Source organism: Rutidosis leptorrhynchoides, chromosome 2 (assembly GCF_046630445.1).
Source record: "Rutidosis leptorrhynchoides isolate AG116_Rl617_1_P2 chromosome 2, CSIRO_AGI_Rlap_v1, whole genome shotgun sequence".
Classification (NCBI taxonomy): domain Eukaryota; kingdom Viridiplantae; phylum Streptophyta; class Magnoliopsida; order Asterales; family Asteraceae; genus Rutidosis; species Rutidosis leptorrhynchoides.
Genome location: NC_092334.1, coordinates 185,650,204 through 185,675,401, shown reverse-complemented (window position 1 = coordinate 185,675,401; position 25,198 = coordinate 185,650,204). Strand labels below are relative to the sequence as shown.

General features: G+C 32.0%; 1 non-coding gene across 1 annotated transcript; it reads left to right on the top strand.

Annotated features, from left to right (window-relative positions):
• Positions 1-14,606: 14,606 nt before the first annotated feature.
• Positions 14,607-14,713, top strand: LOC139894890 (small nucleolar RNA R71). Its single transcript, XR_011775368.1, has one exon. It is a non-coding gene; the product is annotated as a small nucleolar RNA R71 (small nucleolar RNA).
• Positions 14,714-25,198: the final 10,485 nt, after the last annotated feature.

Genomic DNA, 25,198 nt, shown 5'->3' with positions numbered 1-25,198 from the left:
AAATGTAATAAATCCCATTGTTATTATATATAATGAGATGTTAAATTGTTACATTATCATGATAACATGATGTACTAATATATCTTAATATGATATATAAATATTAAGACTTTATTACAACGATAATCGTTACGTATAGATATCGTTTTGAATTTCTTAAGTTAGTAGTCTTGTTTTATGTATAAAGTTCATTGTTAATATATATAATGAAATACTTAAGTATCATTTCATCATGTTAAACATATATATATGTTCATATATATAATATCATGTCATATACAAGTTATAACGTTCGTGAATCATCGGATAAACTGGGTGGTCAAACGTTAACACAAAAACCGTTTCAATTAATCAAGTATTAACAAGTTTGATTTCATAACATGTTGGAAACATTTAATCATGTAAATATAGTTTTCATTTAATATATAATCATGGAAAAGTTCGGGTCACTACAGTACCTACCCGTTAAATAAATTTCGTCCCGAAATTTTAAACAGTTGAAGGTGTTGACGCATCTTCTGAAAATAGGTGCAGGTATTTCAGCTTCATATGATCTTCACATTCCCAGGTGAACTCGGGTCCTTTAAGAGCATTCCATCGAACCTTAACGATTGGTATTTTATTTTGCTTAAGTCTTTTAACCTCACGATTCATTATTTTGACGGGTTCTTCAATGAATTGAAGTTTTTCATTGATTTGGATTTCTTCTAAAGGAATAGTGAGATCTTCTTTGGCTAAGCATTTCTTCATATTCGAGACGTGAAAAGTATTATGTACGCCAGCGAGTTGTTGAGCTAATTCAAGTCGGTAGGCTACTGGTCCAACACGATCTATAATCTTGAATGGTCCAATGTACCTTGGATTCAGTTTCCCCCGTTTACCAAATCGAACAACGCCCTTCCAAGGTGAAACCTTAAGCATGACTATCTCTCCAATTTCAAATTCTATATCTTTTCTTTTAATATCTTTGGGCGGCTTTCAACCATTGTTGAATTTGAATGATTTTCTTGGTAGTTTCTTGGATTATCTCCGAACCCGTAATTTGTCTATCCCCCACTTCGCTCCAAAAAATTGGAGACCTGCACTTTCTACCATAAAGTGCCTCAAACGGTGCCATCTCAATACACGAATGGTAACTGTTGTTGTAGGAAAACTCTGCTAATGGTAGATGTCGATCCCAAGTGTTTCCAAAATCAATAACACATGCTCGTAGCATGTCTTCAAGTGTCTGTATCGTCCTTTCACTCTACCCATCAGTTTGTGGATGATAGGCAGTACTCATATCTAGACGAGTCCCCAATGCTTGTTGCAACGTCTGCCAGAATCTTGAAACAAATCTGCCATCCTTATCAGAGATAATAGAGACCGGTATTCCATGTCTAGAGACGACTTCCTTCAAGTATAGTCATGCTAACTTCTCCATTTTGTCATCTTCTCTCATTGGTAATTTAGTAATGAAATCCATGGTAATGTTTCCCATTTCCATTCCGGGATTTCGGGTTGTTGAAGTGGACCTGATGGTTTCTGATGTTCAGCTTTTACCTTAGAACACGTCAAACATTCTCCTATGTATTTAGCAATATCAGCTTTCATTCCTGGCCACCAAAAGTGTTTCTTGAGATCTTTGTACATCTTCCCTGCTCCGGGATGTATTGAATATCTGGTTTTATGTGCTTCCCTAAGTACCATTTCTCTCACATCTCCAAATTTTGGTACCCATATTCTTTCAGCCCTATACCGGGTTCTGTCTTCCCGAATATTAAGATGTTTCTCCGATCCTTTGGGTATTTCATTGTTCAAATTTCCCTCTTTTAAAACTCCCTGTTATGCCTCCTTTATTTTAGTAGTAAGGTTAGTATGAATAATTATATTCATAGCTTTTACTCGAATAGGTTCCCTGTCCTTTCTGCTCAAGGCGTCGGCTACCACATTTGACTTCCCCGAGTGGTAACGAATCTCAAAGTCGTAATCATTCAACAACTCAATCCACCTACGCTGCCTCATGATCAGTTGTTTCTAATCAAATATATGTTGGAGACTTTTGTGGTCGGTATATATAATACTTTTGACCCCATATAGGTAGTGCCTCCAAGTCTTTAATGCAAAAACAACAGCGCCCAATTCCAAATCGTGAGTCGTATAATTTTGCTCGTGAATCTTCAATTATCTGGGCGCATAAGCAATTACCTTCGTTCGTTGCATTAGTACACAATTGAGGCCTTGCTTTGAGGCGTCACAATATATCATAAAATCATCATTCCCTTCAGGAAATGACAATATAGGTGCCGTAGTTAACTTTTTCTTCAACAATTGAAACGCTTTCTCTTGCTCATCCTTCCATTTAAATTTCTTCCCTTTATGCGTTAATGCAGTCAAGGGTTTTGCTATTTTGGAAAAATCTTGGATGAATCTTCTGTAGTAACCAGCCAATCCTAAAAATTGACGTATATGCTTCGGAGTTTTTGGGGTTTCCCTGTTTTCAACGGTTTCAATCTTTGACGGATCAACCTGAATACCTTCTTTGTTTACTACGTGACCGAGGAATTGAACTTCTTTCAACCAAAATGCACACTTTGAAAATTTAGCGTACAATTTTTCCTTCCTTAACAATTCTAGCACTTTTCTAAAATGTTCACTGTGCTCTTGATCATTCTTTGAGTAAATAAGTATGTCATCGATGAAAACAATGACAAACTTGTCAAGGTATGGTCCACACACTCGGTTCATGAGGTCCATGAACGCAGCTGGTGCGTTAGTCAAATCAAACGGCATAACCATAAACTCGTAATGACCGTAACGCATCCTAAAAGCAGTCTTTGGAATATCATCCTCCTTCACCCGCATTTGATGATAACCCGAACGTAAATCAATCTTCAAATAAACAGACGAACCTTGCAGCTGATCAAATAAGTCATCGATTCTCGGTAGTGGATAGCGGTTCTTGATGGTAAGCTTGTTCAAATCTCGATAATCGATACACAATCTGAATGTACCATCTTTCTTAACAAACAAAACAGGAGCTCCCCACGGTGATGTGCTTGGTCGAATGAAACCACGCTCTAAAAGTTCCTGTAATTGGCTCTGGAGTTCCTTCATTTCTCTGGGTGCGAGTCTGTATGGAGCACGAGCTATTAGTGCAGCTCCTGGTACCAGGTCTATTTGAAATTCAACAGATCGGTGTGGAGGTAGTCCCGGTAATTCTTTCGAAAATACATCGGGAAATTCTTTTGCGACGGAAACATCATTGATGTTCTTTTCTTCGGTTTGTACTTTCTCAACGTGTGCTAGAACAGCATAGCAACCTTTTCTTATTAGCTTTTGTGCCTTCAAATTACTAATAAGATTTAGCTTCGCGTTGCTCTTTTCTCCATACACCATTAAGGGTTTTCTTTTTTCGCGCATATTGCGAATCGCATTTTTGTAACAAACGATCTCTGCTTTCACCTCTTTCAACCAGTCCATGCTGATTATCACATCAAAACTCCCTAACTCTACTGGTATCAAATCAATCTTAAATGTTTCGCTAACCAGTTTAATTTCTCGATTTCGACATATTTTATCTGCTTTAATTAATTTACAGTTTGCTAATTCGAGTAAAAACTCATTATCCAAAGGCGTCAATGGACAACTTAATTTAGCACAAAATCTCTAATCATATTGCTTCTATCCGCACCCGAATCAAATAAAACATAAGTAGATTTATCTTAAATAAGAAACGTACCCGTAACAAGCTCCAGGTCTTCCTGCGCTTCAACCGCATTAATGTTGAAAACTCTTCCACGGCTTTGCCCGTTATTATTTTCCTGGTTTGGGCACATAGTTTTGTAGTGACCCTTCTTCCCGCATCCAAAACAAGTAATGTGAGCATTATTTGTTCTTTTAGTTGTTGGTCCATAAGCTTCACACTTCATCGCACCATGACCCTTTCTATCACATGTGGTACATACTACCTCACAGTATTTACCCGGATGATATCCCTCACACCTATATCATGGAATTTTCTGATTGTTGTTGCCATTGTTGTTATTGAGATTGTTGTTGGGATTGTTGTTGTGGTTGTTGTTGTTATTGGGGCGTTTGTTGTAGTTATTGTTGTTGGGACGTTTGTTGTAGTTGTTGTTGTTGCGATTGATTGTGCGGTTGTTGGGATAGTTGTTGCGATTGTGGTTGTGATTGTTGTTGTTATATTGGTGACTCTTATCACCGTTTTCTTCCCACTTTCTCTTGACTTGCTTCATTTTGGCCTCCTTGGCCATCTGCTCTTTAACTCTCCCCTCAATGTGGTTTATGAGTTTGTGAGCCAATCGACTTGCCTTTTGTATGGAAGTGGGCTCGTTTGAACTCACATCCTCCTGAATCCTTTCTGGTAACCCTTTTACAAACGCGTCGATCTGCTCTTCTTCATCTTCGAACACTCTTGGACACAATAGGCACAACTCTGTGAATCGTCGTTCGTATGTGGTAATATCGAATCCTTACGTTCGTAGTTCTCTAAGCTCTACCTTGAGCTTATTGATTTCATTTCTGGGACGGTACTGCTCATTCATCAGGTGTTTAAATGCTGACCATGGTAGTGTGTAAGCAGCATCTTGTCCCACATGTTCGAGATAGGTGTTCCACCAGGTTAACGCAGTACCTGTGAAGGTATGCATGGCGTACTTTACCTTGTCTTCTTCAGCACATTTACTTATAGCAAACACAGATTCGTCCTTCTCGATCCTTCATTTCAGTCCGACTGTTCCTTCAGTTCCATCGAATTACAGAGGTTTACAGGCAGTAAAAGCCTTGTAGGAGCATCCTACACAGTTTCCTGTGGAGTTAACTCTACTGCTAGGCCCTGAGTTATTGTTGTTGTTTTGCATTACAGCCTGTACTACGGCTATGTTTGCAGCAAGGAATGCACGGAAATCTTCGTCGCTCATATTCAAGTTATGTCGAGTAGTCGGTGCCATTTCCTTCAAAAATAGCCAAAAGAGTTAAGTTAATCATATAGAATATTAGGAGTAGTCAATAGTATTTCGTAGCATAATATGAACTTATTTATAAAAGCCTTTTCTTCATATTAGCGTTTTATAATTTTAGTTCGGGTAGTACCTACCCATTAAAGTTCATACTTAATAGCTAGCGCAAAAATTAACTACTACTATCGAAATAATATTCTATCATGAAAAACATAATTCATTAACACTTCACGCTTAAACTTTTGATACAATATTTTACAATCATACCATACCGCTATTTTACATGTAGCATAAAAGTACAAGCACGTTATCATACATATATTACACAGTATGATTACAACTCTTTATTCCGAATCACTTGTTTCTTCTTCCTCAGACTCGGTTCGTTTTGCTAATTTCCTAGGGATACATGGTGCTCCTCTAATACGAGCCGTCCTTTTCACAAGTGGTCTGGAAAAACCTGGTGGCTTAGATGTTCCCGGGTTATAGTTAAAATTTAAGAAATACGGGTGTTTACGGTACACCCCATCAGGGTATTTCATGTTAACATAGAGTTCATCGGGGTTAGGATCAGGTTTCTCTATTTTGATGGCTTTTCCCTTATTGTTTTCTTTTGCTTTATTAAATTGAGCATGTGTAATTTCTATAACATCATCGGAATCCTCATCGGGATCCGATTCATCAGAAAATTGATAATCTTCCCAATATTTTTCCTCCTCAGCAGAAACACCACAAACCATTTTTAGTTTTGGTCCATTGGTTGAAGATTTTCTTTTATTTAACAGTTTTTCTGTGATTTTTATCATTTCCTCCTCCGGAACTTCGTCTTCTTACGGTATCTCTTCTTCCGGTTCCTCTTCTTCTTCCGAAATTTGTAAATCTTCCCAATATACATTCGACTCTTCATTATTATTAGGTGAGTCGATGGGATTTGTACTAGAGGTAGACATCTATCACACAATATCAAACACGTTAAGAGATTAATATAGCACATAATATTTACATGTAAAAATATATAGTTTCCAACAAAAGTGTTAAGCAATTGTTTTTAAAGTAAACGCGGTCGAAGTCCAGACTCACTAATGCATCCTAGCAAACTCGGTTAGACACACTAATGCAAATTTCTGGTTCTCTAAGACCAACGCTCGGATACCAACTAAAATGTCCCGTTCATATCGATTATAAACATTTCATATTAATTGGTTTCGTTACGAGGTTTTGACCTTTATATGAGACATTTTTTAAAGACTGCATTCGATTTTAAAAACAAACCATAACCTTTATTTTATCGATAAAGGTTTAAAAGCATAACGTAGATTATCAAATAATGATAATCTAAAATATAACGTTTTACACACGACCATTACATAATGGTTTACAATAATATTACACATCGATTTAAATCTCCGAATGCAGTTTTTAAACAATATTATAGAAGCATGCAGACTCCAATTGTGACGACCCGGAAATTTCCGACCAAATTTAAACTCAATCTTTATATGACTTCGACACGATAAGCAAAGTATGTAATGTTGAATCTAGAAAATTTTGAAACTATATTCATGTAGTTAATTACCCTTCGAACATCTCTTGACGATTCAAGAACAATTAATTGTAAATAAATTTGTGTGTATGTATATATAAATAATAATTCAAAATATAATTTAAAGTATTATATGTTGTTGTTATAAAAAATTAATAAAATAAAAAAAATAGGATATTATAATAATTATTATTTTTAATATATCTCTATATATAAATAAAGTATATTAAAAATAAATATTAAATGATTGTAATACTCGTTTGATGTTTCGATTGATATTAAGCAAGTTAAATTCAAACTTAAGTAATTTTAAAATAAACGGTGATACGAAAATGAGTTCTATAAATTTTAGGCTTATTAAAAATGTATTTAGGAACTAATTGTTAAGTTTTAACACTTTTCATATTTTACCCATAATTGAGAGGGACAGTTAATGTAATTTTTATTTAATAAATTAATACTCGAATCTTATACTATAATGACCAAAATAAATAAATATAGTTAATTTAAAAATAAGAGATTTTTTAAATACTTTTATCCGTTACTGTTTAAATAACGGGGCACGAAATACTATCCCTAATAAAACTGTTTATCGGTAGAATAAACCAAACTTCACTGTATCTAATTGATATTGTACCTAATTGATATTATGATTGAATTATTGTTCAACTTTTTGCTTTCCTTTTCCCTTCAATTAATCTAACAGAGTATTTATCCATATATATTTACACTATATAATATATCCATTCAAACACAAGAACCCCACTTGCAAGTAGTAAACATTCGATCTCTTTTGTCTTCTTTTCTTTTACACATACAAATATATATAGCTATATATACATATTCATATCACAGGTAATCTAATCTGGTAAATGTCACTGTCATGTTCATCTTTATAATTGTCCCGTAAACTTATGTCGACACAGATAAAGCGAATGATGGTTAAATATATTTTCCATGTTATTAAAGTTTTATTATTTTATTATTAATATTACTGAGATTATTAAAATTATTATTAAGTATTGATATTTTATTAAGATACAAACTTATTATTGTTATCATTAATGTTATTATGAGTACTAATAGTAATACCAATATTATTTATAATAAATATCATTATTCTTGTTATTTATATTATTATTATTCTTTTATTAATAATATTAAAAGTATTATTATTATTAATATATTTATATTTATTAATTATTAATTATTAACATTAAATACAATCAAATAAAGGTACCTCATATCATAATCGAATTTTTATTTTTGGATTTTGTCTGTGTCGACTTCAACTTTCACTATATGCCAAGCCTGTGAATAACTTGTGTTTCTAATTCAATTATTTGATATCACTCTATATTCCACATACTCAATTGAGAGAAAGAAAAACAGAAATTGATAAAATTCCCCGTATACCTTTGTTTCATAACCATTTTATCAAAATCTCGAGTTTGTAACAATCTTCAAAATTTAGAATTGCAGCTGTGTTAGAAATTATTTAATCAAGCTATCTGCAAAAGCGAAACATCCAAATCTTCCTATCGAATCTCAATTTTGGAGTTAAAGTTTAGATTTCAAAAGTCAAAGAAATTGTTCTTGGTAAAATTCGAAATCCCTGTTATGTTTTAAGCTTAATTGATGATACAGAAAGTTTCTAGGAGTCATTTAAAATCTATTTCATGTTATAATTTTTGTCCAAAACAGTCTCGAATTCGATATTTGATCTTGAGTTCATGTTCTTTAACTTTGAAAAAGTAAAAACTCGAATTCGAATTCCATTTAAAAATCCATAAATGTAGTTGTGACAGGATTACTATAAACGATCTTTCTGAAAAATTAGAGATTCCAATTCTTTGAATTGAGTGAGAATTTGGGAGTCAAAGTTTTAAAACTAAAAAGTCAATATTTGTTCATCAATCAAATTCGAGTTTTCTGATGATATTTAAGTTAAATTGATGATCTATTTGTAATCCAATGATGATTTAGAAAATAATTTGTTAAGGTGTCAAGGTCTCAAAACGTCAAAAAAAAAATCAAAAATCATATTTTGTTTGTGTGTGTTCTTCCTCCTCGAACAGTAGCAGCTATTGCTAGCTGTTTTTATTTTTTTTTTCTTTCTCGCGTTTGTTAAATTGGATTACAAGCGCTTATTTTGTAATAAAAATCCTTAAACCAAATCGTTATAATGGTTAATAAATTTCTCCTCTGGTCGACTAAAATTTTCGAAGAAGGAGAGGTAATAAGATCTGTTAGTTAAATAAACTTAAAGTAGGATTAAAACAGAAAAGTGATTGGCAGAGCATTGGTCATGGGTGTTTGCGGGTAGCGAGTGGTCTCGGGTTCGAGCCCGGGCACGAGCATTCTTTTTTTGCTATTTTCTTAAAGGTAGAAATCTAATTATTCTTATTATTATTATTATCTATTATCTATTATTATTATCATTTATTATTATTGTTGTGGTTATTATTATTTTTATTAGTAATATTATTCAATGTTATTATTATCATTATTCTAATTATTATTATTAACCTAGTTATTATTAAGATTAAAACTATTATAACTATAAATATAATAAGTATTATTATTATTATTATTATGATTAAGATTTTTGTTATTAGTAATATATAACCATTTATATTGTTAGTAATATTATTGTATTATTAATATTAGTATTATTATTATAATTTCAAGGATATTAAACATATTAATAACATAAATATATAACAAAACCTAACAGGATAAAGATTATAGAAATTAGATATAATTATACGAATACATGTAAAAGTTATGATTATAGATACAAATTAATGTTATAAGAAACCATAATTGTTATCATAGAAACTTGACACGAAGGTTATGATTTTCATGAATAGGAATATACAGATTTTAAAAATTTTATTACAATTATGAAAATAGAAATCTTGGATATAAAGATTAGTAGGAAAATTATTGAATTAGAATTTTAAGTAATTTATGATTCATAGGAATTACTAAAATTATTATAACTATTATTATCATAGCACAACTTAGTATTTTATTTTCCAATATCATTATTTTCAATAAAATTATTATTATTATCACTTTTATCAATATTATTATAAAATACCACTATTTTTTCTAACTTTATATTATCAGAATTAATAATAATTTCATAAACAAATGATCTGCGTATAAAAGATATATATTTAATATACATAACTTAACTATATTGATATATCTATATATAAAATGAAAATACACATAATGAAACTTATTAATCTACTATATATATAAAACACATCACTAAGAATAATATATAAGTTCGATTACGATTATGTGTATTAATAAATATACAAATGTTATAGGTTTGTGAATCGGAGGCCAACCCTCCACTTGTTCAATGTCGTCATATGTATTTTTACTACAAAATACAGTACTGTGAGTTTCATTACTCCCTTTTAAATGCTTTTGCAATATATATTTTTGGGACTGAAAATACATGCGCTTTTATAAATGTTTGACGAAATAGACACAAGTAATTGAACTACATTCTATGGTTGAATGATCGAAGCCGAATATGCCCCTTTTTGCTTGGTAGCCTAAGAATTAGTAAACCGATCTACTAATTGACGCGAATCCTAAAGATAGATCTATTGGGCCTAACAAACCTCATCCAAAGTACCAGATGCATTAGTACTTCGATATTGTTTTTATCATGTCCGATGGATGTCCCGGAATGATAGGGGATATTCTTATATGCATCTTGTTAATATCGGTTACCAGGTGTTCAATCCATATGAATAATTTTTGTCTCTATGCATGGGACGTATATTTATGAGAAATGGAAATGAAAATCTTGTGGTCTATTAAAATGATAAAAATGAATGATTATGATAAACTAATGAACTCACCAACCTTTTGGTTGACACTTGGAAGCATATTTATTCTCAGGTATGAAAGAAATCTTCCGCTATGTATTTGCTCATATTAGAGATATTACTTGGAGTCATTCATGACATATTTCAAAAGACGTTGCATTCGAGTCGTCGAGTTCATCAAGATTATTACTAAGTCAATTATAGTTGGATATATTATGAAATAGTATGCATGCCGTCAACTTTCGATGTAATGAAAGTTTGTCTTTTAAAAACGAATGCAATGTTTGTAAAGTGTATCATATAGAGGTCAAGTACCTCGCGATGTAACCAAATGTAATGTATTCGTCCAGATGGATTAGCACGGGTCACGACACCAATTCCTGTCTTTATTTACCATGCAACAGTGGAAGTTTTTAATAATCACCTGAGAATAAACATGCTTTAAACGTCAACAAAAATGTTGGTGAGTTATAGGTTTAACCGATATATTTATCAAATCATAATAATAGACCACAAGATTTCATATTTCCATTTCTCATAAACATCATGCATGCATAAAGTAATCTGCATAAAAATCATTCATATGATGAACACCTAGTAACCGACTGTAACAGGATGCATATAGAATATCCCCATCATTCCTGGACTCTCATCGGATATGATAAATCGAAGTACTAAAGCATCCGTAACTCGAATGAGGCTTGTTGGGCCAAATAGATCTATCTTTAGGATTCGTGTCAATTGGTGGCAATTATAATAAACACTAATTCTTAGGCTACCAAGCTAAAAAGGGGAATATTCGGTTTGATAATTCAACATAGAATGTAATTTTGATTACTTGTGTCTATTTTGTAAAACATTTAAAAAAAACTGCATGTATTCTCATCCCAAAAATAATAGATTTTAAAAGTAGGACTATAACTCACTTTCACGTATTTTCACTTCGTCGGAAAATAAGACTTGGGGTCGATTCACGAACCTATAATATATATATATATATATATATATATATATATATATATATATATATATATATATACATCAAAGTATGATCAAAATATATTCACAACATATTTTATTACGTTTTAACGATTTAAGTTGTTAAGTTAGCAGTCCGACGTTATTAGTCCACAATTAGTAGTCCACAGTTAGTAATACTTAAATCAATATATTTTCTCCAATCAATCCACGACCCAATGTATACAAGTCTCACACTCGATCACAACTCAAAGTATATATATTATTTTGGAATCAACCTCAACCCTGTATAGCTAACTCGAGCATTACCGCATATAGAGTGTTTATGGTTATTCCAAATAATATATATAGATGACGTCGATATGATATGTCAAAACATTGTATACGTGTCTATGGTCTATCAAGATTACATAATATATGTTATAATACATGTATAATACAATATAAGTTAGTTAAGTTATGGTTAGTATAGATTTGTTACAAATTTTCACGTAGCTAAAACAAGCAAAAATATCCAATTTTGTTTTACCCATAATTTCTTCGTTTTAAATCCGTTTTGAGTGAATCAAATTGCTATGGTTTCATATCGAACCAAAGATTAATAATATAAACATAAAAAGTATAGGTTTATAGTCGGAAATATAGGTTACAAGTCGTGTTTGTAAGAGGTAGTCATTTCAGTCGAAAGAACGACGTCTAGATGACCATTTTGAAAAACATACTTCCAATTTGAGTATAACCATGATTTTTGGATATAATTTCATGTTCATAAGAAATATCATTTTCTCAGAAGAACAACTTTTAAATCAAAGTTTATCATAGTTTTTAATTATCCAACCCAAAACAGCCCCCGGTTTTACTACGACGACGTATATTCGGCTTTACGGTGTTCTTCGTGTTTCCAGGTTTTAAATCATTAAGTTAGCATATCATATACATATATAACATGTGTTTAGATGATTTTAAAAGTTAAGTTAGAATGATTAACTTTGTTTGCGAACAAGTTTAGAATTAACTAAACTATGTTCTAGTGATTACAAGTTTAAATCTTCGAATAAGATAGTTATATATATATATATATATATATATATATATATATATATATATATATATATATATATATATATATATATATATATATATATATATATATATATATATATATATATATATATATATAAGAAATGAACAAGGTTATGAACACCATTACTACCTCAAGTATAGTAGGTAAACCTACTGGAAAGTTTGAAAAATAACTTGAGCTTCAAAGGATCTTTGATGGCTTGGAAGTTCTTGAAGTAGAATCATGACACAAAAATAAGTTCAAGTAAGATTACTACTTGAATTAAGATATTTATAGTTATAGAAATCAAATCAAAGTTTGAATATGAATATTATCTTATATTAGAAATATAACCTACTATAAATAACAAAGGTTTCTTGATCTTAGATGATTGCTTGGAAGGGATTAGAAAGCTTGGAAGTAGACTTGCAAACTTGAAAGAATTCTTGATTTTATGAAACTGGAACTTTTAGAATTTATGAAGAACACTTAGAACTTGAAGATAGAACTTGAGAGAGATCAAATAGATGAAGAAAATTGAAGAATGAAGGTGTTTGTATGTGTTTTGGGTCGTGGTATATCGATTAGATATAAAGAATATGTAAGTTTGTTTTCTTGTAAATAATTCATGAATGATTTATAATATTTTTGTAATCTTGCTAAATAATTCATACTAGATTACAAAGAATGGTTCCCACATGTTTGATGACTCATTAAGACTGCTAAGGAGCTGATCATTGAGTGTATATACCAACAGTATATACAACTAGAAGCTGGGTATTGTACGAGTACGAGTACCGAACGAATACGAGTAGAATTCTTGATGAAAATGTATGAGAATGCAATTGTAACCAATTTTGTTAAGTACAAGTATTTTGATATGTGTCATGAAGTCTTTCAAAAGTGTATCAACACATCTTAATACACTACATATATATGCATTTTAACTGAGTCATTAAGTCATCGTTAGCCGTTACATGTACATGTTGTTTCGGAACCTTTAAGTTAACGATTTCGTTAAATTTAATAAATCCCATTGTTATTATATCTAATGAGATGTTAAATTGTTACATTATCATGATAACATGATGTACTAATATATCTTAATATGATATATAAATATTAAGACGTTATTACAACGATAATCGTTACGTATAGATATCATTTTGAATTTCTTAAGTTAGTAGTCTTGTTTTATGTATAAAGTTCATTGTTAATATACATAATGAAATACTGAAGTATCATTTAATCATGTTAAACATATATATATATATATATATATATATATATATATATATATATATATATATATATATATATATATATATATATATATATATATATATATATATATATATATATATATATATATATATATATATATATATATATATATATATATATGTTCATATATATAATATCATGTCATATACAAGTTATAACGTTCGTGAATCATCGGACAAACTGGGTGGTTAAACGTTAACACAAAAACCGTTTCAATTAATCAAGTATTAAAAAGTTTGATTACTTAACATGTTGGAAACATTTAATCATGTAAATATAGTTTTCATTTAATATATAATTATGGAAATGTTCGGGTCACTACAATCAAGATAGTCTAACATAGCTTTAGCATTTGATTTTTCCTTAATCAGTTTAAACAAATGGTTAGGTAATGTGATAGCTAATAAGGCTCTAATCTTATGGTCAAGTCCAACACGACGCTTGTCCTCATCCGCCCATCTAGATGGGGGAAGAACAACCTCTCTGACAGGAACATCAGGAGTGTCTGCAGTAGCAGGACCACAATTAATTGTTTCAGTAGGGATAAATGAACCATCAGTAGCAATGCCAGGCATGAGTGGGTCAATAGACTCAAGATGAAGCAGAAACCTAGCTTTCCAGGTTTCATACTCATCTTCATTAAACTTAGGTGGTCTATTGGATGACCCATCAAACTTAGATTGTTCAAGCTTGCAAGCGTCACTTGCCCATTATCACTCTCAACTTGTGCTACACTTTTCCTTATCAAATCTCGCGGTGAAGGTGCCCATTCATATGTGTTGACCGAGATGTCTTCTAACATAATTTCGGCCGCATTTGGTGATTTGTACACAAATACCCCACCGGATGAAGAATCAAGATATTGCTTCGTAAAAGCATTACAACCCCGATAGAATGTTTTGATATACTCCTTCTTCATCAAATTATGTGGTGGGCAAGCTCTTAGTAGCTTCTTGAATCGAACCCATGTATCATAAAAACTCTCATCACCCCGTTGTGTGAACCCATTAAACTCCATTCTAAGTCACTCTACTTTTGACGGTGGAAAGAAATTATTGATAAACTCGTTTGTTAATTCTTGAAAAGACCTTATGGAATCGGATGGTAAACTTCGCATCCAAGCTTTTGCGTCTCCTTGAAGTGTGAAGGGGAATACCCTTAGCTTAAAAGCGTCATCGGTGATGTTTTTCGTTTTGTAAATATCACAAAGATTATTAAAGTGTTGAATATGTTCGAACGGATTCTCATCTATCAACCCATGAAAGTATGTATCCTTGATCAAAGTGAAAAAGTTACCCTCGATCTTCCAATTATCCACCTCAATTGGTGGTTTTGTAATAGCCGATGCTATCATTGTTGATGCAAGTAATCTAGCGTTCCACATTGGTGTATCGTTTGGATCATTCAATAATTCTTGATTAACCGGAGGACCATTAGGATTGCCCTCTTCATCGTGAATCGGATTACCGTTTGGATCCATCTCTTCTAAATAAAATGGCAAAGCTTCGAAATTCTTTCTTAATACCTTTTCTTCTCAACGATTATAAACCCCGTGCACGTGTCTTTCCGGATCAGAGAATGGATGTATTAACTCTTGATCCTTGTGAGACCTTGTTTTCATACACCAAAGGTACCTATCCTTCAATCACAACACAAACACAAGCGGTTTTCCAAACGAAAATATTAATATAAAATGCGAAAAGTAACTTCCGTAAGGGTAAACCCCTATGAAAGGATCGAACAATTAAAAGTTTAAACCAAATAACCAACTAGGCTAACCGCATCCCCGGCAGCGGCGCCAAGAAAGTGTGATGCGTTCGTGTGATATACATCTTTTACCCTCTAAATTTATATTTGATTCAGACACTACAATCAAGCACACACAACTAACGAGCACTTAGAACCCGGTTATTATAGCACTTTAATATAAGTATTCTTATCAAGTTCGTCCCAAGGAAAGCGGTGTAAGTCAGATATTAGAAACTATCAATTGTCCTAGGGTTTTTTTGATTGGGGGGTTTCGATTGTTATCAACTAACTACTAATACTTGCGCAATTAAACAAACCTAAATTTATCAATTAAACTAGTAGCAAGAAACAAGTAGTGAAGTATTAAGACTTAAAACAAATTAACTAAGACGTGTTCACATATCTAATCCTCTCTATGCTTGGCTTGCCCCGTTTTTCCTATTTTGCTATCTCATTAGTTGTTGAACTATTAAATATTTAGCATCACTACTAAACCTCAAATCAAATGATACTCCACGAATTCACATAAGCTTTATATCCTAAGATCGAGTTAAGCATGATTTGGTCATTGAGATTGAGCTTGGGTTGAAATCACTTAAAACTCCCAACTATAGAAATCACTTAAGATAATCGGCATTACTTTGTTGACTAGAGGCTAATTGAAAACCAAGCTAGATCAAGAACACAATCACTTGCAATTCCTAAGCTAGTTATCTAAATTACCTAAGGTGTTGAAGCACATATTGATTCACTTCTCAAATCACTAAGAGAGCTACACAACATATGTAATCAAAGTCAAGCCTAAAACAAACTCATTGCAATGGATCTTTAGCTAACTCAACAGCACATGATCATGTAATTCATTCAAACAACAATAATCAATTAATTTGGGGCAAACACTAGCATTAGAGATTCATAGATAAGCAAACACAAGAGATTTAGCCAATCATAGCTAAAATTAAACTAATATTAAGCATAGAAATTTAAATCATCATCATCTTCAAGTTATTACAAGTAATCAATGCAAAATATGAAAAGTAAAGTGAAGATTACAGCCCAAAATGTAAAGAAGATGAAGATCTAAGCTAAACAATGATAAATCTTGAGCTAGCTTCCTTGAATCCACCCTTAAACACCAATGGATGATGAAATTAGGGTTTTGTATGTGAAATTCGGACCTTAAGCAGCTGCTCCCTAAGATGCATATGAAAAATAACCTAATCTCGTTCCTTTTATAGTGCTAAAAATCTGGGCTGAAACAGCGACAGGAGCGCCACTTTTGATCAGGAGTGGCGCTTTTGGCTTTAATGAGGAGCGGCGCTTTTGATCAGGAACACCGCTTTTAGCTCTAAACAGGGATGACGCTTTTGTTGAGGAGTGACGCTTTTGGCTGAATAGGAGCGACGCTTTTCACTGTAGGAATGGAGTTTTTGCTCACTGGAGGAAAATGGAGCTGAAATGTGCATGAGAACGTCACTTTTTTCAGTTGGTGCGGCGATTTTCGCTCACAGGAGCGAGGCTCTTGAATGAGGAGCGGCGCTTTTGATGCTGATTCTGTACTTTCCATTTCCTTAGCTAATTTTGCCCAAGATTTGTTCAATTTTACACCAAATCAACTCCTTAGCCCTTAATTTACCATTTAGCTCAATAGCACACAAAATAGGCTCTAAGATAGTCATAAACCGAGCAAAGTGAGGTAGATATCGCGAAATAAAACATATATAAATTGAGCGATATCAAACCCCCTACATTTGAATCTTTGCTTGTCCTCAAGCAAACAATCGACGAAACAAGCTTTGGAGATAGAGAACAAATAAGTGAACAATGCCAAAGCGCAAGAAAGTTAAGCTCAAAGTGATACCTTTCATGAATATGCACTAGATGGCTATAGTGTTCTCCAAAAACTTGCACTTGCTAGGATCAAGCACAATCATCCTCTTCTTCTACTAACACAAGCTTAACTCAAGCTCCAAATAATACCTTCAAATCTTCAATCCTCAAACACTAACATAAACATAATTCAATCTTAAGTCTACCCGAACCAATCATGCCCCCGGTCAAAGTCAACTTCATATACGAGAAGGTCATCAAACACCAATCACAAAGTATCAAATCATTACAAACTCGAACTTGACCTCCTTGACCTTGACCAAATATGTAGGATTCACGGGATAGCCATAAACTCATCAAACAAATCGATCATATCAAATATAAGCCTACTCGAACAAACTCAAAGTGTACCCAAAATAAGTAAAATGCACCCCGAAATGAATAAGGGCCATGAAAATCGTACACATCACCACTAATCATGAAATGCGTCGTGTAAAGAATACGCTTCCAAAAAGAATGTTCACCTCATCAACCCGCAATGGCTATCCCTCTTCCACCTCCATGCCCCCAAAACACCTATTTTCGTCAATTCCAAATATATGCCGTCAATTCCAATTAATAATCGTCAATTCCAAGTATAGGGTTAAGGTGGGTGTGCCAATGGTAAGCGACTGGGTACCCCACCTTTATTTGGTTACCCGAGCACGGGGTAACCGACACTCATCAAGCTTTCTATCACAACTCTATGGTTTCTCTCATAGTAGGGCGAAAGCATTGACGGAGGTTCGTGGAATTAGGGCCCACGTGGCTAAATAAGAGAGTCCGCCAATTATAAGTTTTTTGAAGCACTCGGAAGACTTTAACTTCCTTTCAAATAATCGAGCTTGACTTGGGAGCCTTTACTCCCAAGCTTTGAACAAACATAACTTGGAAGACTTTGCTTCCAAAATGAGATGATGCATATCTACTTCTCACATAACAAGCTTTTATGCTTATTTTAAGAAAAGGTAGGAAGTAGTTACTACATTTTCGTTAATTGCATGCGCAAGGGTGCCATAGCTTTTGGCTATGGGTTGTGTTGTCTAACAACACTAGCATGAAGCCATTGCTCCTAAAAAGGATATCACTTTGTGAAGCCCAAGGCTCCTCTTCCCACGGCACTTAGCATAGCTAAATGTAAAATGGTGTAGATTAGGAAGTCTCCTACACCAAGTGAATTAACCATTCAAGTTTATTTGAAACATAAGAGGGTGGACTTCCACCGAACTTTTTGAAACTGAGAAGACTTTACTTCCTTAAGATTTGAAAAACTTGGAAAAGACTTTACTTTTCCCCCAAAAAATTTTGAAAATTTTTGCAAGTTTTAACCATTCTAGGTGTTTATGATATGAATTAGTGTAATGGTTAAAAACTTGTTCCAAAAATTGTTCGACAATGCAAGCTTTGAACTTTATATCTCAAGTGATACGTTTTCTCGAAATAGTTTCAAAATGGTCCGAAATTTTAACTCTCCCCCTACATTTAGCGTATGCAATGCCCTCATTGCATTAAAGCGGTAGAATAAGTGAAAATGAGGGACATTTTAAAATAGAAAAGTTGAGAGGAAAGAAAGCAAAAACCGGCGAAGATCAAACGATCTTTGTTGTTACCATTCGTATAATATGTAGTCACCTAGTTACTCACATGTCATTGTACCACTTGATAAGCCAAAAGAAGGAGCCAAGTGTATATGGCATTCCCTACAATTTGAAGTATGCTCACAAGGTACAAAATGTGCGGGGCCATACTCGAGGGAGTATGTGCGCCCACAATAAAGTCATAACGCTCCAAAGATATCAACAAAGTCATACAAACATTCACCAACATAATGAGATATTCAACCAAACTACGCAATCGATAAGGTCACAAACAAAATATAATCTAAATGCTTCAATAAACAAGCATAATATAACAATGATCAATATCACACATGCATAATCCAACGAATCAATTTTCAAACAATCAACATCAAACACAAAGTAAACAATGAATAAGAACATCACAAACCTAAATAGTGTTGAATTATTACATACCAACATTCAAATTCAAATTGTTTTATCCGGGAACCACAAGCCCTCGGATCCAAATTAGTACCATCATAAACCACAATCCAACATAAAGTATATTGTTTTCATCACACATGCCAAATTTTCTAAAAGTTCAAAAGCTCCCGATCCATCCGCCCGCGATTATTACATGCCACAATTGAAATAAAAGTTTCACAAATCAACCAACAAATGTGTTAATTAAACCACAAGCAAAGAGAGAGCGAGAGTGCAACGATAAGAATTACCACCAATTATATCCTCTATAGTATGAACTTCCAGATTGGTCCGGCTTCATATAGTCTTCATAATTGGGTGGCCTATTCCACTCGCTTTGCTCTTGTTGTTGTTGTTGTTGTTGCCTTAAGCGTTCAAAATGCGCTAACTCATTGGCTCTCCAATATGCTTCTTTCTGGTCATAGTCAATTAACGGTTGGCTTCTAGGGTGCTCAAGATCATACGGGTTGTATGTGGAGGTAAAAGGTTAGGGTGCATTCGGGTCCGTGTTGAAATGCCCCGTTCATATACAATATAAACGATTCACAATAGTTCATTACATCACGAGGTAATTGACCTCTATATGATACATTTTACAAACATTGCATTCGTTTTTAAAAGACAAACTTTCTTTACATCGAAAGTTGACGGCAAACATACTATTTCATAATACCTTCAACTATAATTAACTTAATAATAATCTTGATGAACTTGACGACTCGAATGCAACGTCTTTTGAAATATGTCATGAATGACTCCAAGTAATATCTCTAATATGAGCAAATGCACAGCGAAAGATTTCTTTAATAGCTGAGAATAAACATGCTTTCAAGTGTCAACCAAAAAGGTAGGTGAGTTCATTAGTTTATCATAATCATTCATTTTCATCATTTTAATAGACCACAAGATTTTCAATTCCATTTCTCATAAAAATACGTCCCATGCATAGAGACAAAAATAATCATTCAAATGGATTGAACACCTGGTAAACAACATTAACAAGATGCATCCTTCGAACATGATAAAAACAACATCGAAGTACTAAAGCATCCGGTACTTTGGATGGGATTCGTTAGGCCCAATAGATCTATCTTTAGGATTCGTGTCAATTAGTAGACTGGTTTACTAATTCTTAGGCTACCAAGCAAAAAGAGGCATATTCGGCTTCGATCATTCAACCATATAATGTAGTTTCGATTACTTGTGTCTATTTCGTAAAACAGTTATAAAAATTGCGCATGTATTCTCAGCCCAAAAATATAAAGGGTAAAAAGGCAAATGAAACTCACCTAATGTATTTTGTAGTAAAAATACATATTGGCCTCGGATTCACGAACCTATATCATTTAGATATATATTAATACACATAATTGTGATCGAACAATTATATTATTATTAGTGATGTAATTGTTATTTTAATAAATTTTGTGTTCCATGAATAAATTTAATATATTTATATTATACACCTTGAATAACTAATATTATAATGATAGAGTTAAGTTATATTTAATAGATATGATTTTATATAATTTAATAGTCATTTTAATAATAATACTGATACTTGTAATAATTAAAATGATAATAATAATAATAATGATAATACTAATTTTATTAATGGTAGTGTTAGTAATAATATTGACGATAATGATATTACTAATTAGTAATTCACTTAAATAATAACTTTATCTATAGTTTCTAAATTCATAATTTATATATATAATTATTATTTTAATAATAATGTCTTTAAAAACTTTTATTTCCATAATCATAATACCTTTTATAATAATGATATTGATATTACTAATAGTAATAGTACTGATAATTTTAATGATAACAATAATAAAATTGATGGTTAAAATAATAAGTTCTAAAATAATTATAATACTAATAATAGCAATAGTAATAATAATAATAATTAATAATAATAATAATAAGGAACTACCTCCTCTGATTTCCTAAAAAAATCGTTGTCCTTGTTGGGGTTTGAACTCACGATCACTCGAACCCCGACACTCCTTAACCATCGATCCATTTAACCAGTGTCATATTCTTTCCCCTTTTCCTCTTTTTCTAAAAAAAAATACCAGGGCCTGGGTTCGAACCCAAGAATCCTTGCTTAAACAAAACAACTCTAACCATTCTTCTGCCCAGTTTTTCTGTTTTAATTCCTTCCTAACATTCTTTTATCCTATGTCTTTCTGTTTTCTCCTCCTTCATTTTAACATCATCATTATCGATATCAAAATCTTGGATTCAGTTTATCATCATCATGCTTTCGGCCCATCAGAGAGTACACGGTCCAAACATGTAGGGCCCAAGACTTCTCTTCATCACGGTCCATATGCACAAGGGCAATTCGGCCCCACAACTACATTGCACGCAACCGAACTGTTTTGGGTTTTAATTAATCAAGTAATGGAGCAGGTAGGGTATAACAGCAATAAAGCAATGAAAATATCATCCACTATCTTATGCTAATCATTATACAACTCATCATCAACATCATGTTTATACACGATTCACGTAATTTTTATCTTCAATGTTTTATTGTTACAGAAATATTATAGTTATCATTATCATATTCTTTCCTGTTGCAGGTGGGTTTTGTAAAGTAGCAACCACATCAATGACAGTAACCGAAGGCTGGGTGCAGCAGTCTTAAAAGTTTATTGTTGTGTAGTAACAATAACAAAACAAGTGGGTTATGGTTAACAACAAACAACTGTAGCGACAAGAAAAACATAAAGGTTTTGAGGGTATGTACTGTGGTGGTGGTTTGGTGCTCTTGATGGTGAGTAAAAGTGCTATTCTACGAATAAGAAAGGGAATAGCTATGGTAGCAACCGTAGCGAATGTATAGCAGTTTATAGTTGGTGTTAATGGGTGTTATAGTATTCGAACGAGCAAGTAAACATGGAGTAGTAACAGCGGGGCTGCAGTAGCAGTTTTCATGGTTATTTGGGTTTACGACTTCAATCAGAGAAAGAAGAAGAAAGGTAGAGAGGGAGAGAGAGATGAGAGAGAGATCGTGGTTTAAGGTGGTCATGGTTGTAATGATGTTCACATCCAGAAACAAAACTTACAATTATATGGGAGTGGCGATTGATCAAAGTGAGGTTGTGGTTTGGAATTACTAAGGAATTTTCAAGTGAGTTTTGTTTTATATTTTTCTGTTATTCAACTCTCATTGGTAGTGATGATGTATATAATGTGAAACTTGCTGTTGCTAATCGGGATTGAATAAGATGTGTAACAAATTTTTGGATTACTCTTTGATTAGGTAGTGATTTGTATGGAGTTTGAGATAGAAGGACAAATCAAACATAGTAGGATAGATACCTGAAACTGATTTTTGACTCTTCCTTTTGTACGTATGGGTTTTTATAATTATTATTAATAATTAATAATTATAATTATATTAATTATAATCTAAATAAATAATAATATTAATAATATTTATTATTGATAATGGAATACAATAACAATATTAATCAAAATGATAGTAAAAAAATAATATCTATTTAAATGGTATTTAATAATAATAATATAAATAACAAGAATAATGATATTTATTAATAATAAGATTGATAAAAAATATTAACAATAACATTAGTTATTATTAATGATAATAACAATAATGATGATATTACTATTAATAATACTAACATTGATATTAGTATTAATGGTAATAATAAAGGTACTAATAATATTACCATAACATTTATATTTTCAACTTGCATTTAATATATTAATATTACATATTATTAATTATGTATAATTTATTAATTATATATAATATGTAGTAGTGAAACTTTTTATATATATTCCCATATACCTATCATAATATTTATTTATAGAAATCATATACATTTATATATATAGTTTTATTTTAACAATCTATTTATTACCCTGTATATTATTTTACATGTTTAATTCCAATGATTAAATTATATCTTATTATTTTAATTTACTATATATACTTTTGTTTATATATATTTATATACATATTTACATATATACATATATACATACATACATACATATATATATATATATATATATATATATATATATATACATTTATTTACAATAAATTGTTCGTGAATCGTCGGGAATAGTCAAAGGTATAAATGAATCTATGTAAATGGTTCAAAATTTTCGAGACTCAATTTAATAAACTTTGCTTATCGTGTCGAAATCATTTAAGGATTAAGTTTAAATTTGGTCGGAAATTCCCGGGTCGTCACAGTACCTACCCGTTAAAGAAATTTTGTCCCGAAATTTGAGTGAGGTGGTCATGGCTAACAATAAAAATGTTTTCATGATGAATATGAGTTGATAAATATAGTTTTATCATCATTGAGTAATATGGATAAAACAATTCGATTATTCAAAAAGTTCGAGTGAAGCTATTCACAAAAGAGTGAAATGAATAAATAAAGTTTCGTCTTAACTTTTGACGCTGTCTTGGTTGAATTCCGGAATTCTAGGAATTTAAAAGAAAATCTTCGAAATCTATAAGATTTGATTCTTCGGTATTTATGGAAATTAAGATCTCTTTAATTAAATGCGATCATCTGTCTCGATTTCTTTGTCTGATAATTTCATAATGAATTGACCTCTTCCGTTTCATTATCCTCACCATTCCTATTTTCTATTCTTTAATTCATACTTCAAAATCATCAGTCAATATGCTTCGTCCAATTTTAATTCTGGATATATTCCTGACTTTCATATCGATCATTCTCCTTTTTCATCTATCACCGAAGGAATCTATTTACTTCTACTATGCTCTTGGGTTTATAGTGTTTTTAGTCCTCCCGAGTCTTTATATTGCTATACGCATTGATATACACGGTTTGTAATCTCCGGGTTGTTATTGGGCTTTATATTTTCTCTTATATTTTGGAGCTCCATGCTTTTCTTTTCTCTTCCTAACTTTAGATAAAGCAAATAATGGTCCAAAATTTGTAGGTATGAAGTTTCGAATGATCATGAATAATTTTCTAAGAAAGAAATTATAATGGCACGATCTTGATTTGTCAAATTACCAGAATCACTGAGAATAGAACTATCAAGAATATACTTTCTTGATATGTTCAGAAGTTAAGCATAGTGAAAAAGTTATGTAACATGGCACATGATGACATTATGATCTGTGAATCATCACGTTCCATTAGAACCTCAGCATGACTTACTGTAATATAATCACGTTGATCAAGTGTCATTATATTATACTAACTCGTGCATCAGTTCCCAACATTACTTCAATAACATTCATATTTTAAGCTTGAAAGTTTCCAGAATATAGAAACTAACAGTTTATATATGATGTAACACTGATAGTACTAAGAGATTAATGATTTTAGATAAGAATAGTTATGAAAATATCTTCAGAAATATGGAGGATATTTATATTGAAAGATACGATGATATCTTGGAATTTCTAATATAGAAGGATGGTGAACAAAATTTGTCCGCAAGAGTTTGGAGTCAGAAGCAAGGTATTCGCTAAAGATTTCATCAGAAACAGAATCATCAGGATTCTTAATGTACAAGTTTAGTCCTTGTGATTTGTTCAGAGATTCCTTCGTAGTTTGCTCAATCAGTTTTTCAATTTCAAACTTTTTCTGAGCTTTGCCAACATACAATTCTTTATCATCAAATTTTGGCTGTTGAGGTCGTTTACAGTTTTTGTTGCTTCATTCAACTTTTCAAAATTCAGAGTATTAATTTGCAGACTGGGTGCTTTTCAGAATTTCAGAATAGAAGATCATAGTTCTAAGGGATAAATGTTATATGGATATATATAGCTGTTGTTGTGAAAACGTTGCAAGACTTACAATACAGAT